Here is a 17,891-nt window from a genome sequence, read left to right on the forward strand (position 1 = left end):
GCTTCGTCTTCGTCTGAATTAGCAAAAAGTTCCAAGGTCAAATTTGAACCTTGAAATCCAAGGTCGAATTCGAACCTTAAACTTTAAAACCAAGTTCGAATTGGAACCTTGAACTATAAAATCCAAGGTCGAATTCGAACCTTGAAATTTATAAACCAAAAGTTGAAATTTAAACCTCAAACATGAACCCCAAAAAGTCCTATGCAAACCAAAAACAAAGTCACTGGGAAAAAGACAAATTCATTCAAAGTAAAATGAGTTCAACATAATAAAAGGCCATAAGTACGCAAAAATAAACTAAGTCTATTACAAAATACAAGAAAACTATGCAGGCCTAAGTAGCGGTGTTCTTGCTCGAGCTCTCAAATAGATCATCCTCATTCACCAGCTCCCCATCTCACACATCTTTCTCCATATGCATCACAGAAAAGTCCACCTCGGGCGCAATCACTTTGGCCTAATGAGCTGTGTTGGCAAAGCCTCTCTTATGCTCAACCAAGACAGCATGCTGAGACACAATAGGCTCCTTGTCCATACCATTCTTTAACGAGGAGAGAGCCTCAAGGTCCACCTTCAAAGCCCAGATCTCCTTACCTCTACCAACAAGAAGCACTTCATCACAAAAGGTGTTTCTCCTCAATAGCTCGCATCTTGGCCTTCAAGGCCCCAACCTCCTCTTCCAACGACCAAACCTGGCTTAGAGCAACCTCCGCCTCACCCTTGGCAGACTGGATGACCCCCATCAACTTACAAACCTTGGTAGCATACGCCTTGTTGGCCTCCACAACAACTACCAAAGACTTTTGAGTCTTCACAAGGTCCATCCTCAAAGCTTACAGTTCGGCTTGGTCCCTCTGCGCCTTTTCCACTTCGGCCTAATGCTTCTGCCATTGGTGCCTCTAGTAGTCCACTATGGCTATGGACCTCTGCATGAAGATTTCGGTCGAGTCCAACCTCTTGACCGGACCCACCTTCTCTATAATGGCCTTGTCGGCCACATGGGATGGATTTTCCTTATAGAACCCGCTGGCAGTCAGGCGGGATTCCACAACGATGCCACGTTAGGCGACATGCTCACATTGTCCAACCTAGCCAAGGGACGACTCACGTCAAAGCGCTGATATAGGCACCTTGTCCTCAGTGTAGTGGTCAGACCTGGACCAGGCGAGTTCATAGTTAGGGGGGCCAATGCAAGCATCTTAGAACTCGGACCTTCCTTGTAAACCTCAGCGGCCGAAGGCGTCGGAACCACCCACGACGAAAATAGAAAATTCAAGACTTTTTTTGAAGCAAAGTTACACAAAGACTCAGAAACACTGCAAAAATAAGGACGAAGTCTAAACCTTTCAATCTGGGGTAACCTCGACCATAGGCTCCTTAGCCAGAGACTCAGCTCAGGGACTCAAAGTCAGGTCAATAGTCGTAGCATGGTTGACAACCTTCAATGTCACCTCGTCGAGAATCAGAAAGGATGAACCCTCACCAACTTCCTTCGCCCCCTTTTTCTCTTATGATGAAGTCTCAGAGGCATAACTTCCTCCTTGTCGGGCTCGGGCACCTCGAGCTCCTCGGTGTTGAACCTCACCTTCAACTCATGCCATTTGCTCTTCCCCATCAACTCTACAAACAAACAACACAAAGAAAACAGTTAAGACAACAAAACGAGCTCAGTGAACACAACAAGCAAGGTAGCCAAATACTCACTCTCTAACCCTTTTTCTTTATTCGTTAAATGGGCGAGAGACAACACAATTTTACGGTCCAACAGGCGCGACAGTTCCACCAGATTGGCGATATCATCCTTATCGGAGTCCGACAAATGAATGTAACTCAACCATTGAAATTAACTAGGTTTCGCTGTCAGAAGAAGGGGAACCTTGGCTCCCCCTCGCAATGGAAAACCTCCTCGGTCCTTGGGTCGTTGTTTACAAGATGGACCCAGATAAACTCCTTCTTAAAATTTTTATAAGACTAAGAATAAAGTTGGAACAACCCACAACATTACTCTCACTAAGCGACACCCAACCTAAGGGAGGCTCGCCCAACTTAAGTTGGTAGAAATGCAGAAAAAAGGCAACGACGAAGCCATCCTTAAGGTCGAGCATAAAACTTGGAAGGCTTGGAGAAACCCCCAACTGTTGGGACGCAACTAGCAAGGGGCCACATTGACAAATGAAAGAAAGGCACACTCAAACTCAGTAAATGGCAAGCAATCGCCAAGGCCTCTAAAAAGACATCGGTACATGTAAAAAAATTGAGTATTTATAGTACCCACCATATACACATGCTCACCAGGTTAGCAAGGCTCGACCAAGATGAGGTTGGAAACGACCGATTGACAAATCGTCAACGACTTCCATAGAGCATTCACATCAAGAAAGGTTCTAAACCTACTCTCAAAATTCCCCACATCCCTCCTAACCCACTCATACCCTGGAACAGAGATGGTGGTGTGCGAGTCCTTTGGGTTGTTTCCCCCCCCTCTTCCTCTTTGAATCACCGTCAGTGGTGACTATTTCCCCCATGGCTACCACTCCCGCCTCTCACATTTTGGCCTTCCCATTTGCCTTCCCTGGGGTTGCCTTAGGGGGGACAAAACACCGCCCTTCGTCGCCAGCCATCTCTCGCGATACAACTAAGAAAAAGGGGGAAGATGAACAAGCAAGGAAAGGTACCTGGTGTTCCTAGAACGAACTTTTGGAAACTCCAAAACGGCAACGACAAGCGGCGAAGACGCTACTGGAAGAACAAAAAGGACGACAGAAAAGAACAAAGAATTTCACAACAAAGAAATATGGAGCATGAGAAAGCTAAGAAGAAATAAGGAAGGAAACCAACGTTTAAAACAAAAAATGACATAGGAGCAACAACATTAAATACGACGTCATAATGGCAGGGTGCGTCCCATCATTATGAGTCATCACTCTTTATTACAACTGCCTCCATTCGAGAAACAAGGAAACACTTGCATAACACGTGGCCCCTGGCCCAAGAAGCAAAACCGAAGAGTCATGACACTCTACCGAGCTCGATAACTAACTCCTCGATTGATAGCACTCGGAGCTCGGGGGCTAGTGTACTACCCACATCGATATCAGGGCCCACCTCAGCACCCAAGAAGTCGGGCCATATCGGCTTATCAAGTTGAACCACTATCCAGTTGATAAGATAAACTGATTAGACCGCAATCTTATCAAATCGTAATCGATCTCACTATCAGTTATGGGAAAAACCCTAATTTGCATCAAGGTATGTGCATTATATATACGAGATCCATACACCCACAAAGACTAACTTAAGCATTGGAGTCTCTTTTGCAAGTACCCAACCCATTCAAGACTGACGAACTCGTCAAGTAGAAGAGGCTTGCCGATCTTGTCCGTAGGTCGTCTCTACACTGATCTCAGGTAAGAACATAACTTTTTCTACGAATTTTTTTCCATTGTAAATATAAATTTTCTGACTGATTTATATCTGTCAAAAATTATCGACGAATAAATCCATTAGAAATTACCAATGGATATATCTGTTGGAAATATAAATGTTCCGACATATTTGTATCTATCAGAAATATAAATTTTTGACGGATTTGTATCCGTCAAAAATTATCTATCAGTAATTTTCATTTTTCTTGTAGTGTTAAGTTTTCTAATAGAAGAAAAAGTTTGCTTTTAGAAAATCATTTTAGAGTATAAAGCTTTGTGTGATCAGACGATATGTGCATTCAAAACCAAGTATGCGTGCTTAATGAATATTTGTCTATTAGAGTAAAATGAACATTTATATAAGATCATATAATTTTATTATATTTATCAATATCATAAAATAAGGTTTCCAATTTCATGCGTAGGCTTTCCTATCAAAACATACAAATATCAGACCATATATATATATATATATATATATATATATATATATATATATATATATATCATTCATTCATCATATGTCATTGATACAAGTCATGTATAAATATCATCATCAATGGTATAATCAAATTCTCTTCATGGGTATTACAAATTTTTAAGGTCATAGAAATCTACTCATGCATATCAAAGAATTTATGCATGTTCATTAGAGAATTAGTCATGTTTATTAGAACATTTAACATTATTAAAGCATATAATGTATAAAAGAATATGGATATGGTTATAGCATGCATTTGTACTAAAATAAAATTTTAAGTGGATTGAAATATTTTAGCTTCCCTTAAGATGAAAGAACTTGTTCAAAGAGTGCATATATTAGAAAACCTAAAAATTTATTAAAAAAAATAGTGTTTTACTCACCCTTTTAGTAGCAACAAAAGCTATGCAAAGTTAGTTAGAGTCCTCATTCGAGCTAAGATCCAAATTCAACCTAGCAAGAAGCTTCTATTGGTGGAGTTCAATTCATTGTTGCCTTTGAATGGTGTCAAGGAATGCTCTACTGAGAAAACCTACCAGATGTGTCAAGAAGACGACTTGATCAAGCTATTCCAATTTAGGCGCAGTTGGAGAAAGAGTAGTCAAGGTAGCTTTAGGGTGAGAATAAACAATAATATCTTTAGATAAACAAACAAAAAACTAAAAATTAAAAGGAGAGGGATAATGGAATATGCAATGTGGTTGGTAGATAGCATTGTTATTAGAAGGCAGAGTGGTAGGAAGGGGTGGAGTTTGTTGGTAGTAACATCCCATGGCATATATAGGATAGTCTTGATCTGTGCTAGAAGCACTAGACTAATGGAATCGAGTAATCCATATCTGTTTTGACAACCTTGACATAATAGGCCTTCTTTTCTTTGTCTTTTTAGACAAAGTGATACATAACCTTGGTTTTATACTCAACTATAAAGAATTTGGTCAAAGTTTAAACCATGCATGGTTTTCTTAGTCCACCAATCACCATAGGAAGATTATGAGAGGTTCTGAAGTTAGATGATAAACACATAGAAGGGGGTTGAATATGTGTTAATGTGTGAACTAGGGCATTTTAAAATATTTTTGCAAGAAGACTTTCTTTCGTCCTATAAAATGATGTTGTTGTATATTAGATATGAACTACCCAGGATAGGTTTAACAAAAACATTTTATGTCTGGGAATTTTATCATCTGCTAAGATAAAATATTCTTGAAGAGAAAAACCGTTCTTTTGAATAATTAATTAAGCACATGTGGTTTTTGTATGAATTTAGTTTTAATAGACGATAGGTGTTGGACAAAGCTTTTGATATTTAAAACCAACCGAATGAAGTGCGTCTAAATCATTTAAATCATAGAGCATGTTTTTATACTAGTTCACTCAAATTAAGCTACGTCCAGTCTCCTTCAATTGAAGAGTACTACTAGATAAATAATTAAGTACAAGTATTTTTTGTTCAGCCTCTTTAGGTTATCAGTGAGTATTATAGACCACCCTGGTCACGACCATTCCTGGTCCCAAGTATTATCAACCACTTCTGGCTCGTCTACTTCACTCATAGACGCTAGTATTCCTAAACCACTTCTGGTTGCCCAAGTATTCTCAACCACTCCTGGTTCATCAACTTCACTTGTTGACGCTAGTATTCTTTGCTCAGCCACTTCTGGATCTTAGTGAGTATTATCAATAAACTCCTGGCCCGATGACTTCACTCATCAACGCTAATATTCTTTATTCAGCCACTTCTGACTCATAGTGAGTATTCTCGACCAACTCCTAGCCTGTTGACTTCACTCATCAACACTAGTATTCTTTATTCAGCCACTTCTGGCTTGTAGTGAGTATTCTTTGACAAGCCTTTCCAGGCTTTACAAATATTCTTTCCCTAGCCTCTTTAGGCTTTACATATGATGACTAAATAGATTGGGTTTGAGTATTTGGGCTACTCTCATAGAGAGGATACATAGGTTTCTACACTCACTAAGGTATGTAACCTTAGTCTTTACAATAATTGAGTGTTTGGTCTGCTCTCACAGAGAGGATACATAAGTTGATACACTCACTAAGGTTTTGTTCCTAAGATTCACATGTTTGGAACTCCTTAGTTTACAGAGATGAATACACTATTGGTACATTCGACTCTCCACGCTCTATCTCTAGTTTCGTTGTTTCATGGGCTTGATATCACTTGGTTAAGAATGCAAACATGGAAGCCAACCTTCCAAGGTTTGATATAGTGATGTATATATTGTCTTGTAGGATCTGTCCGTTGCAAGGGTCCGTTAAAGCAGATATAGTCGTTCATGACTAGTTTAATCTTCTCATTTAATCCTTAGATTATTGCATTAAATGTTTCTTCCTGTGATAGACCTTGCATGAAGTATTTCTTGTCTTGGTAGCAGTAGTGTCTAAATTTAGTAGAGACCTAGGAACCTTTTTGTCCTTTTCAGGTCACATAGCTATGGAATTTTGTCCTTGTCTGAAAAAGTAATGTACTTTTTCTAACACATGCATGCTTTTAGTTCTGTGCTTGATCTTCTCCTTTCTACTTTTCTTTTCACAGTTTCAATGACTTCGTGTGTTCTCCTGTGAGAGTGTATGATATTTAAATTTGCCCTTTGAAGCTTGATTCTTTAGATGATTGCATGACATCTTTCGTCTGCATCTAGTAGTCTGTGTAGCTCAAGACTTGACCTTTGTCTGAGCACTTGTTATTAATGCCTTGACTTTTCCTTTCGTCTAGTCAATTTGTATATGGTCAAATTTTCAAATGATCTTTGACCATCTTTCGTCTGAGTCTTTATGTTTTGCTTTAGGATGTACTTGATACATTTTTGTCTTGTTCTTGATCTGGCTTGTTGGATGCTTGTGTTGGCCTTTCGTTTATCGTCTGATACATATGCTTGTTCTTTATTTTATCTGTACTTATGTTTGTCTGAAACACTAACACATTTTTTAGAGATAACAATATGTATTGTATTTGTCTCATTCAAAACCTTGCTGGAGGTGCTTCGTTCTTTGTTTGACTTAATAGGTTTCTGCATAACTTAACTCCAAAGCATCCCTAAAATGACATTCGTCTTCATGTTCGTGGTGCTGCTGATTGATATGCCTTAGTGTTTGAGCATCTAGATGATGTGGACCATATATATTAAGGGGCCTAACTTTAGTGATTGTGTAGGATCTAGGATGGATGATGATGGGTTACTCTTCTTAGTAACACATCTATAGGTACTTCTTAATGTCGAAGTTTTGGGACCTCCTTGTAGAGTCATAAATGGGGGTTTAACATACTCTCCATTTGTAGTGCATTCTTTTTCTAGACATTCAAGTTTAACTTCCTCTTCTAAGTTAACTTGGGATTTCAACATCCTCAACTCCTTCAATTTGGCCTTCAAACGATATATGTTGGACTATTATGATGTCTTTAATAGTAGCTTCATTAGCTAGAGTCTCAACCTTAGATGCTCTTATTTGGGTTGGATGAAGACTCTCATCAATAAAAATGGATGTGGTTGATTGGGTAAAGAGACAAATGTTTTTTTTTCAACATCTAAGCTTGTTTAGCAACCAGTTCAAAAAAAATGTGCCTTCACTCTTCTATCTCCGATTAAGATAGAAGCTTAGCGTGCTTGAAGAGTTTTTGTTCTTCCTTCTTTAACTTAGTCTTTAGGATCCCATGTACAAGGCATCTTATCTTGAATTGTTTAGTTTTGTGTGATCAAGCCTGTGTTTTTGGTGGTGGTGGATGAGAGGAAGTAGGTTGAGGGCGAGAGAGATAGAAGGATATAGATCTGTTATCTAAGTTAGATGAAAACTTATGGATGAAGATTTTGGGTGGTTTAGGGGTTTTTAATTTTTGGTAGTGGTGGAGGTGATTGTGTTTGGGTTGGTGGTTGCGTTGGTGTTTGGATTTGAGGATGACTGTAAAGGGTGCATTGGCTAGTTGTGGGTTTCTTGAGAGGGGGTTCTTCCTTAGGTCTAGTCTTGACTTCACCTTACTTCCTCTTATTGCCTAGAAGAACGTGAACGATCCCCATTCTTTTTTGGGTGGTAGGGTTGGTGTTTCTCACCCCCTCCTTGTGTTGTAGGTAGTAGTGTTGATGCCAATATCCTCAACAAACATGGTAAAGAGCATCCCATAGAGAATGAGTGTCTTTCTACTTTTTTCCTGGTCTCTTTAGAAGAGATAGAACTTTTAGTGGTTAAAGAATAAATTGGGCAGATTAATAGGAACCTTTACACAAAGGTGGTACAATTAAAATATCAACATCTGAAATGTTATCCCTATAGCCAAACAAAGGGATAAATGTGTTGAACAAAAAATTATGCAACAACCTACAAAATGACTTCATATTGGTAGTGCAGAGGAATCTACTCAATTTTGCCTTGTTAGAAGGGCACTTCAAAGGGTAGAGCATCGCATCCGTAGTTTCCTTCGTGATGAATTTCTCCCAATCATTAGAGTAGACCAATCCTTTTTCCCTACAATTAGAAAGCGTCATTATAGAGGTTGGAGTAATATAAATCTTCGTTTGGTCTACTTGACCCACAATGGTGTTTTTGTCGTTCATTGTCATGCTTAGAAGTAAGCATATGGTGCATGATACTAGTTGCACCAAAGCTCAACAAAACCTGATCATTTAGCTTTGTCGAGATAGTGCTTCACCAGGAAGCTTTTGACTTCCAATTGCATCAATGCGATACTTTTTCTTGGAGGAAATGCAATCTCAAGGTACTCCTCCATAGGAACTTTTTGTTGTTGTGGGTCAATTGAGTTTTAGGGGCCATTTCTTTTAGGTTTGCGTCTGGTTCAAAAGCTTGAGGAATTAGGAAGGATGTAAGCACAAAAGTGATGAGAGAAAAGTGGTTAAGTGTTTCTAAATAAAAGGGCCTAAGGAAATTTTGTTTTCCTAAAATGTGTTAGGTGATGTGAAAGGACAATGAGAGTGAAGAAAAATGAGTTGACATGACAAACCTCTAACCGTCCCATTGTTCCACACATTCCTTTTCCAATACCTGTTTTACAATCATTTGAAAAACATTAATGAGCATTAAATGTCAAATATAGATTTTCATAAGAAAGATGACACTTTAGTGAACATATATGAATAAAATAATATGTACAAGATTAATGAGTCAAACAAACTGTTCATGTCTACATAAGCATAAGATGATGCATGACAGATGAAGCAAAATAGTAAGATTATGCGTAATCTAATATGCATTTTAATTGAAGATTCCCTCTAATGAATCTAAAGCATTCTTTAGTCAGAGTCTTAGTGAAGATATCTGTGACACCCTCTACCCCATTATTAATATACAATGTGACACCCTCTACCCCAACATAAATACAATAGATATAAACCATCTATATATAAATTCTTTCTTAGTCTAATATAAAATAATTATCTCAAGTATCATTGGGTAAAAGATGCACATTCATAATTTTCAACTATAAGTATCAAATTGTCAAGAAATAATAAAATAAAGATTATAGATTAATCCCAGTAAAGGTGGCAGGGCCTCCTAGTTAGAAATTAACTTATAATCTTTTAGAAAAATTATAATATGACAAAAATACACACTTTCAACATAAATAACATAAAAATTACAAAAGAAAAATAATAATAATTTAACAATAAGTCTAGCTAATCCCGATGTCACATCCTATCAGAGCGAAACCCAAACAGAAGCCTAAGCTTCACCACCAACATCCTCAGCATCATGCTAATTATCTGCATCATAATTTAAATATACACAAAAATGACAAGGGAGTGAGAAACTTCTCACTCAGTTGCAGATATAGAAATAAAAGTTAAATAGCACACACACACACGCAATATAATTCACATATATAATCAATCTCACATATATGCTTATGTATAATGATTTTCTTGACTTGACTCACTATTGTATGCATGTGGCGCCATACGGAAGTTTCAGAATTTATCACTGGTGACCCAAAGGTACACCTATCACTGGTGTTCATACACCTCGTTAGCATGTTACATCACTGGTGTCCCGAAGGCACACCTATCACTGGTGATCATACACCTCGTTAGCATATCGTGGGTGACTCAAAGGTACACCTTGTTAGTCGTGGGTATGCGGCCTCAGCGGCACACCTGGAGTAATATGTGCATATGATGCATGTCATACATTCACAGACTTGACCTTTAGCATGTTACACATATCATATTCATATTTCATAATTAAGAATTATTTCAATAATCCAATTTAATAGTCCAATAGTCCAACAGTCCAAACAGTCCAACAGTCCAAACAGTCCAACAGTCTAACAGTCCAACAATCCAACAGTCCAGAGGTTGCTTAGGTATCATATTTTTTCAATAATAATATATTAAGATCTTTTAAGTAAAGTAGGAAGCTTAAAAGGTAATATAAGATAATAAGGAGGCTCAGCCTTCTATTTAAATAATAGATTACAAATTTATAAATACTTAGGAGGCTTAGCCTTCCATTCAAATAACAGATTCTAATATGTAAATAAATAAGATATAAAACAAAACACATCAATAATACATATTCAAAGAAATAAACAACAGGCAAGGGATCGGGAGCCAATCCAACAAACAAACTATTTGACAATTATTCCCACACCCCCAAGCGAGGTTTCCCACTCCCCCCTTACCTGGATAGGCGGAGTTGGAACTTAGGCAGAGCCTCCTCCTCTGGATTCCCTCTTCCTTTCTCTCTCTCTTTCTTTCTCTCTCTCTCTCTCTCTCTCTCTCTCTCTCTCTCTCTCTCTAAAATTTCACTTCTTCTCCTCTGTACCAAATTTTCACCCCCCCTGCCCCTATTTATAGGCCTCCTGGCGCAACCGGAACGGCCGTACTGATTTCGGAACGGCCCGTTCCGGATCCTTCAAACGTGGGCAAATTTCTCAACTGGAACGGCCCGTTCCAAAATCGGAACGGCCCGTTCCAAAACCCAGCAGAACGGCCCGTGCTCCCTCCGGAACGGCCCGTTCTCCTTCCGGAACGGCCCGTTCTGGGCCCGTTCCCAACTTAAAAATTTTGCTCATTTTTAATGCTCAGAACTGCCCGTTCCACTTTCGGAACAGCCCGTTCCGAGTTACTCAAATACCCCTAATACCTTTATAAAATTACGAAAATGCCATCAATAATTACGAAAATGCCATTACTAATAAAAATATCCTTTTAAGGAAATTGGGGTGTTACAATTCTCCCCTCCTTTTAGAAATTTCGTCCCCGAAATTTACCTGAAAACAAAAAAAGATAAGTTTCTCGCATCTTGCTTTCTAACTCCCATGTAGCACTTTCTTCAAAATTTCCTTATTGATGTACAACTCTATCAATCTCTCCAAGAAATGTCCAATGTTAATAAGTTCAAGGTGAGCAGACCTGGTAAGCCTATCCATTAATCCAAATAAGATCAAATTTCTTAAGAATATCATACATAACTATAACTAAATCCATAGATACAGAATCTTATTTTCAAATTAGAACGTCTAAAGGTTGTATTAAATCTGAAAGTTTTTGGTGTTCTACCTTAGCTTTCTAACATACTAAGCAAGCATACACAAATTCCTCCACTTCCTCCGTCATCTTAGGCCACCAAAACATCTTCTTAAGATATTGATACATCTTAGTAACTCCTAGATGAATACTAAGACTGCTCTTATGACCTTCTTCCAAGATTGCTCTCTTAAGTTCTAGCACATTTGGAATATACAACCCATCCTTAAATCTCAACACTTCATCCACTCCAAATTTAAACTTACTTTCTACACCTTGATTCAACTTCTCTACTTCTCTTTAGACCATCATGTTTCCGCTGCGCCACTCTGACACATTTCAGTAACTCTTAAATAAATGCTAAAAATATTCTTATGTCCTTTCTCTAAGATCATCTTCCTTAATTTTGGGTTTACTAGGCACATAGATTATATCCTTGTATCCCGAAACACCATCAACTTCCACTTGTAAAAGGCTATTTATATTCCTACCAATCTTTTTCACTTGGGTCACTAAGAAAGAATCTAACTCCTGAGTCTTCTAATCTCATTATTAATCCTTTCAACATATTCAATTCAATGTTCCTAAGGGTGAGCTCACACATCATGCTTAAGTTTCTAATCTACTCAATCAAACTCAACCCTTATATCATCAAAATGATAGATAAATGCTCATCCTACTCAGGACATTTGTCACCATATTAGTTTAACTTGTATAATCTTCTCCAATGATTAGGCACCTAATTGTAAGTTCATTATGTACTCATACTCGGTCTTCAAGTCTTACCACTTTATTTATACTCCAAGAAAACTCTTATTCACTACCTTGTCCTATAATCTCATACCTGACCACCAAAATGAATCGACTAATATGCTTATTCAATATCCTTTGAATAATCCATTCGTTAATCGAGTCATACATAGTCCCTTACTACTAGGAGTAATTTCACAAATCAAACTTAAATTCCTAACTTGAGCCAAAAGATATATCTCTTTGACCATAAAGAAAGATAAATATAGATACTTCCTATTCAAAGCATCGACTGCTATAGGTTTACCCAGATAACAACTAAGATTAAAATCTTAATCCTTACAATTTCCAACTATCTCTTCTATCTTATATTCAATTCCTTCGGATCAAACAGATATTTAAGATCCTTATAATCACTAAATATCTCAATAATGTTTCTAAAATCTCAAACGTAACTATTACAACTTCTAATTCAAGGTAATTTCTCTCATGAATTTTCCATTTCCTAGATGCTTAAAAACATAAGTTACTACCTTTGCATCAATAATCCACCCAAACCTGTCTTCAAAGTCATCACTATATCCCACATAAGACTTACTAGAGTCAGGTAATATTATCACTAGTCAATCTTGCCATAAGAGTTAAAACTACTCTTATACTTACTATCTCACATAAAGACAATACCCCTCATAGTGAATGTAGTCAAGGGCAATGCTATCCTAGAAATTCTTTCAATAAATCTCCAATAGTAAGCCTCATAAAACTTTTATTCTCGCTAACTTGCTTAGATATCTCTCTGCTTAAACATAACTTCTACCTAAGACAGATTCATGTTCACCTTAACTGAAATTTACAGGGACTAGAAAACTTAACATACAACCGTCTTGGATATATTTTCACCTTCAACTACAATATGATCATATCACATCCTAAGATCAATATCACTAACCATACAATATTCACCATTTGATCCCTAAGGTCTTCTATTCACATATCGACATACATGCACATCAAGTCATATTAGAATGCCTACTTTAAACCTTCATATATATCATCCATAAGCATGTACATGAACAACCTTTACCACATAGCATCATATAACCTTAAACAACCTCTCAATCTACACGAAAACACCTCAAAACATGTCAATTCTTATCCTTGCATTGCCTACTAACCCGAAAACATTATTATACAGACTAACTTCTATTTTTAACAACTATCAAAGAAAACAACACATAAAGAGTTCTACTCATCCACGTGATATCAACCTATCACTAAGTGAATAGGCTACAACTCTTAGTGAGACATGAGATTTTAAAAAAAACAAATCATCTTCTTAGCTAAAGAAAACTTCAAAAATCACAACAAATATATTCAGTGCTTACAACTATACCTCTGATTACCAAAGCAACTATACTGGAGTTCTAGACCTCCGTTTTACCTGATTCCAATTCCATTAGAAAGATAACATCCAAGGCTACCACTTTCCTGAAGACTAACAAAAATTCTAATTTTGTCAGTATAGCACTTGTACTGTCACAACAAAACATCTCCTACACCAGACAACAATAGTGTATCAACATCTAAAACCACAAAAATACCTCAATCCTTCCAAACTTACTCCTTTCCACCTGAAATTCATATCAAAGTTTCCCACTACAAATCTAAACCAAATAACTCACCTATTCAGTACAAAAGGCTTAGAAAATAAAATTTTCATGCAACCATCAAACTCTAAAAATCATCAACACTTCAATCTCTCCTTAAGAATACCAAAACTCCAATTCTCAACATACCTCATCTTTGGATTCAATTGCTACAACTATAGCTTTCAAAAATTTCACCAATCATAAATTCTTAATACACTTTAAAATAAATCAATGTCTTACCCAAATCTAAGGCCTCAATAGTTCCCAGAATATTAACAACATATTTCGTCTACCACTACTCACACATATGCTTGCAACACAAGCGATATTACTCAACCACCACTTCTTACGTAAGTATCAAACACTTAAGCAATCATAAGAATGAAGAAGAAAGGTCATAATGGTATTAGCTGACACTATCATGACTATCATTCCTCCAATTAAAAAAAAATAACTTAACAATATCAAACTTTACAATATCAACACAAGGAGAACATCATCATCATCATTATCAAAGCAAAACATCATCAAAGCAAAGCATCACCAAAGTATACAACAAACAAAACAATGTCAGAGTACACAACAGAATCTCGATAAGTCACGGCCGATTAGATCGACCTGCTCTGATACCACTAAATGTGACACCCTCTACCCCATTATTAATATACAATGTGACACCCTCTACCCCAACATAAATACAATAGATATAAACCATCTATATATAAATTCTTTCTTAGTCTAATATAAAATAATTATCTCAAGTATTATTGGGTAAAAGATGCACATTCATAATTTTCAACTATAAGTATCAAATTGTCAAGAAATAATAAAATAAAGATTATAGATTAATCCCAGTAAAGGTGGCAGGGCCTCCTAGTTAGAAATTAACTTATAATCTTTTAGAAAAATTATAATATGACAAAAATACACACTTTCAACATAAATAACATAAAAATTACAAAAGAAAAATAATAATAATTTAACAATAAGTCTAGCTAATCCCGATGTCACATCCTATCAGAGCGAAACCCAAACAGAAGCCTAAGCTTCACCACCAACATCCTCAGCATCATGCTAATTATCTGCATCATAATTTAAATATACACAAAAATGACAAGGGAGTGAGAAACTTCTCACTCAGTTGCAGATATAGAAATAAAAGTTAAATAGCACACACACACACACAATATAATTCACATATATAATCAATCTCACATATATGCTTATGTATAATGATTTTCTTGACTTGACTCACTATTGTATGCATGTGGCGCCATACGGAAGTTTCAGAATTTATCACTGGTGACCCAAAGGTACACCTATCACTGGTGTTCATACACCTCGTTAGCATGTTACATCACTGGTGTCCCGAAGGCACACCTATCACTGGTGATCATACACCTCGTTAGCATATCGTGGGTGACTCAAAGGTACACCTTGTTAGTCGTGGGTATGCGGCCTCAGCAGCACACCTGGAGTAATATGTGCATATGATGCATGTCATACATTCACAGACTCGACCTTTAGCATGTTACACATATCATATTCATATTTCATAATTAAGAATTATTTCAATAATCCAATTTAATAGTCCAATAGTCCAACAGTCCAAACAGTCCAACAGTCCAAACAGTCCAACAGTCTAACAGTCCAACAATCCAACAGTCCAGAGGTTGCTTAGGTATCATATTTTTTCAATAATAATATATTAAGATCTTTTAAGTAAAGTAGGAAGCTTAAAAGGTAATATAAGATAATAAGGAGGCTCAGCCTTCCATTTAAATAATAGATTACAAATTTATAAATACTTAGGAGGCTTAGCCTTCCATTCAAATAACAGATTCTAATATGTAAATAAATAAGATATAAAACAAAACACATCAATAATACATATTCAAAGAAATAAACAACAGGCAAGGGATCGGGAGCCAATCCAACAAACAAACTATTTGACAATTATTCCCACACCCCCAAGCGAGGTTTCCCACTCCCCCCCTTACCTGGATAGGCGGAGTTGGAACTTAGGCAGAGCCTCCTCCTCTGGATTCCCTCTTCCTTTCTCTCTCTCTTTCTTTCTCTTTCTTTCTCTCTCTCTCTCTCTCTCTCTCTCTCTAAAATTTCACTTCTTCTCCTCTGTACCAAATTTTCACCCCCCCTGCCCCTATTTATAGGCCTCCTGGCGCAACCGGAACGGCTGTACTGATTTCGGAACGGCCCGTTCCGGATCCTTCAAACGTGGGCAAATTTCTCAACTGGAACGGCCCGTTCCAAAATCGGAACGGCCCGTTCCAAAACCCAGCAGAACGGCCCGTGCTCCCTCCGGAACGGCCCGTTCTCCTTCCGGAACGGCCCGTTCTGGGCCCGTTCCCAACTTAAAAATTTTGCTCATTTTTAATGCTCAGAACGGCCCGTTCCACTTTCGAAACAGCCCGTTCCGAGTTACTCAAATACCCCTAATACCTTTATAAAATTACGAAAATGCCATCAATAATTACGAAAATGCCATTACTAATAAAAATATCCTTTTAAGGAAATTGGGGTGTTACAATATCAACTCATTGGTGATTAGTTTTACTAACCTTTATGTCAAAAAATACTTTTTGTACATAATCAAGAATGAAATGATATTTTATCTTTATATACTTAGCTTTAAAATGTTGTATGGGATTTTTAGAAAGATTTAATAGAACTAATGTTATCATAGAAAATAAGTATGTTATGATCAAGACTAGAATAGTCTTCTAGTTGATACTTCAATCATAATAACAGTGAACAACATCTAACAACATAGATATATTTTGCTTCTATAGTAGAAAGAGTTATGGGGTTCTACTTCTTTCTTGCCTATGAAATAAGACAAGGACCCAAGAAGTAACATCCTCCACTTGTGCCTTTTCTCTCAATCTTATCATCAACATAGTCTGGATAATAAAATCTTGCTAATTTGAAATCATTATTTTTTCTCATAGACCTAGGTTAGTAGAACCTATAAGATATTTGAATATGAATTTTGCAACCTTAAGATGAGACTCTCTAGGATTAAATTGAAATCATGCAAATTGGCATACACTAAACATGGCGTGGAGAAAAGATAAACACTAGAAAATGGATTGAATAACGCGTATCAAAAACTTACACTTTTATGTAGTGAAATTAGAGCTGTCAAAGTGGGCTGGGCCTCGTGGACCAACCCGGCCCACCTTGAAAACAGGCAGGGTCGGGTCAAAAAAAAATTGAAGTTTTATAGTAGGTGGGTATATCTCAACCCGACCCACTTTGACCCGGCCCACCTGGGCTGAACCCGTGGTGGGCCGGGTAGCCCACCCGCTGATCCCGTGGGCTGGGTAGCCCACCACTACTAGAAAAATTAATATTTGTGACGAATTTTGTGACAGAAAAAATAGCATCGCTAATAGTGACGGATTTTGTGAGGGAATTTTAAGTTTTGTGACGGACTAGAATTTATTGACTTTTGTGACGGATTTTGTGACGGAATATATTCTGTCTCTAAAAATCCGTCACAAATTTTGTCACTGAATAAAAAAAAAAAATTATGACGGATTTTGTGACGGAAAAATTTTCGTCTCTAAAAATCCGTCACAAATTTCATCGCTAAATAATAAAAAAAATTTTGTGACGGATTTTGTGACGGAATGAACTTTGTCTCTAAAAAATCCGTCACAAATTTCGTCACTAAAATGAAACAATTTAGTGACGGATTTTTCCCTCTCAAAATTCTGTCACAAATAGGTTAAAATATTTTGTGAAAAATTTGTGACAAATTGTTTCCTCTCAAAATATTAAATTTTATTTATGAAATTTTTATATTTAAGAATTATGCATAATTAAAGAAAATATGTTAAATTTTTTTTAAGAAAATAATAAAATTAAAAATATTTTATTTCATTAAAGGATTAAAAAAATTATGAAATTCATTTAATTAAATAAAAAATTATCAATTTTGAACATAAGAAACTAAGACATTCATTAAAAATATTTATAAAAAAAACTTGTGAAATTAAAAAAAAAATATTAATTTAATTTTGGCTTAATTACATTTTTGATCCCTCAAGTATTGTAATTGTGC

This window comes from Cajanus cajan, chromosome 4, assembly GCF_000230855.2.
Source record: "Cajanus cajan strain Asha chromosome 4, NIPB_CcT2T_4, whole genome shotgun sequence".
Classification (NCBI taxonomy): Eukaryota; Viridiplantae; Streptophyta; class Magnoliopsida; order Fabales; family Fabaceae; genus Cajanus; species Cajanus cajan.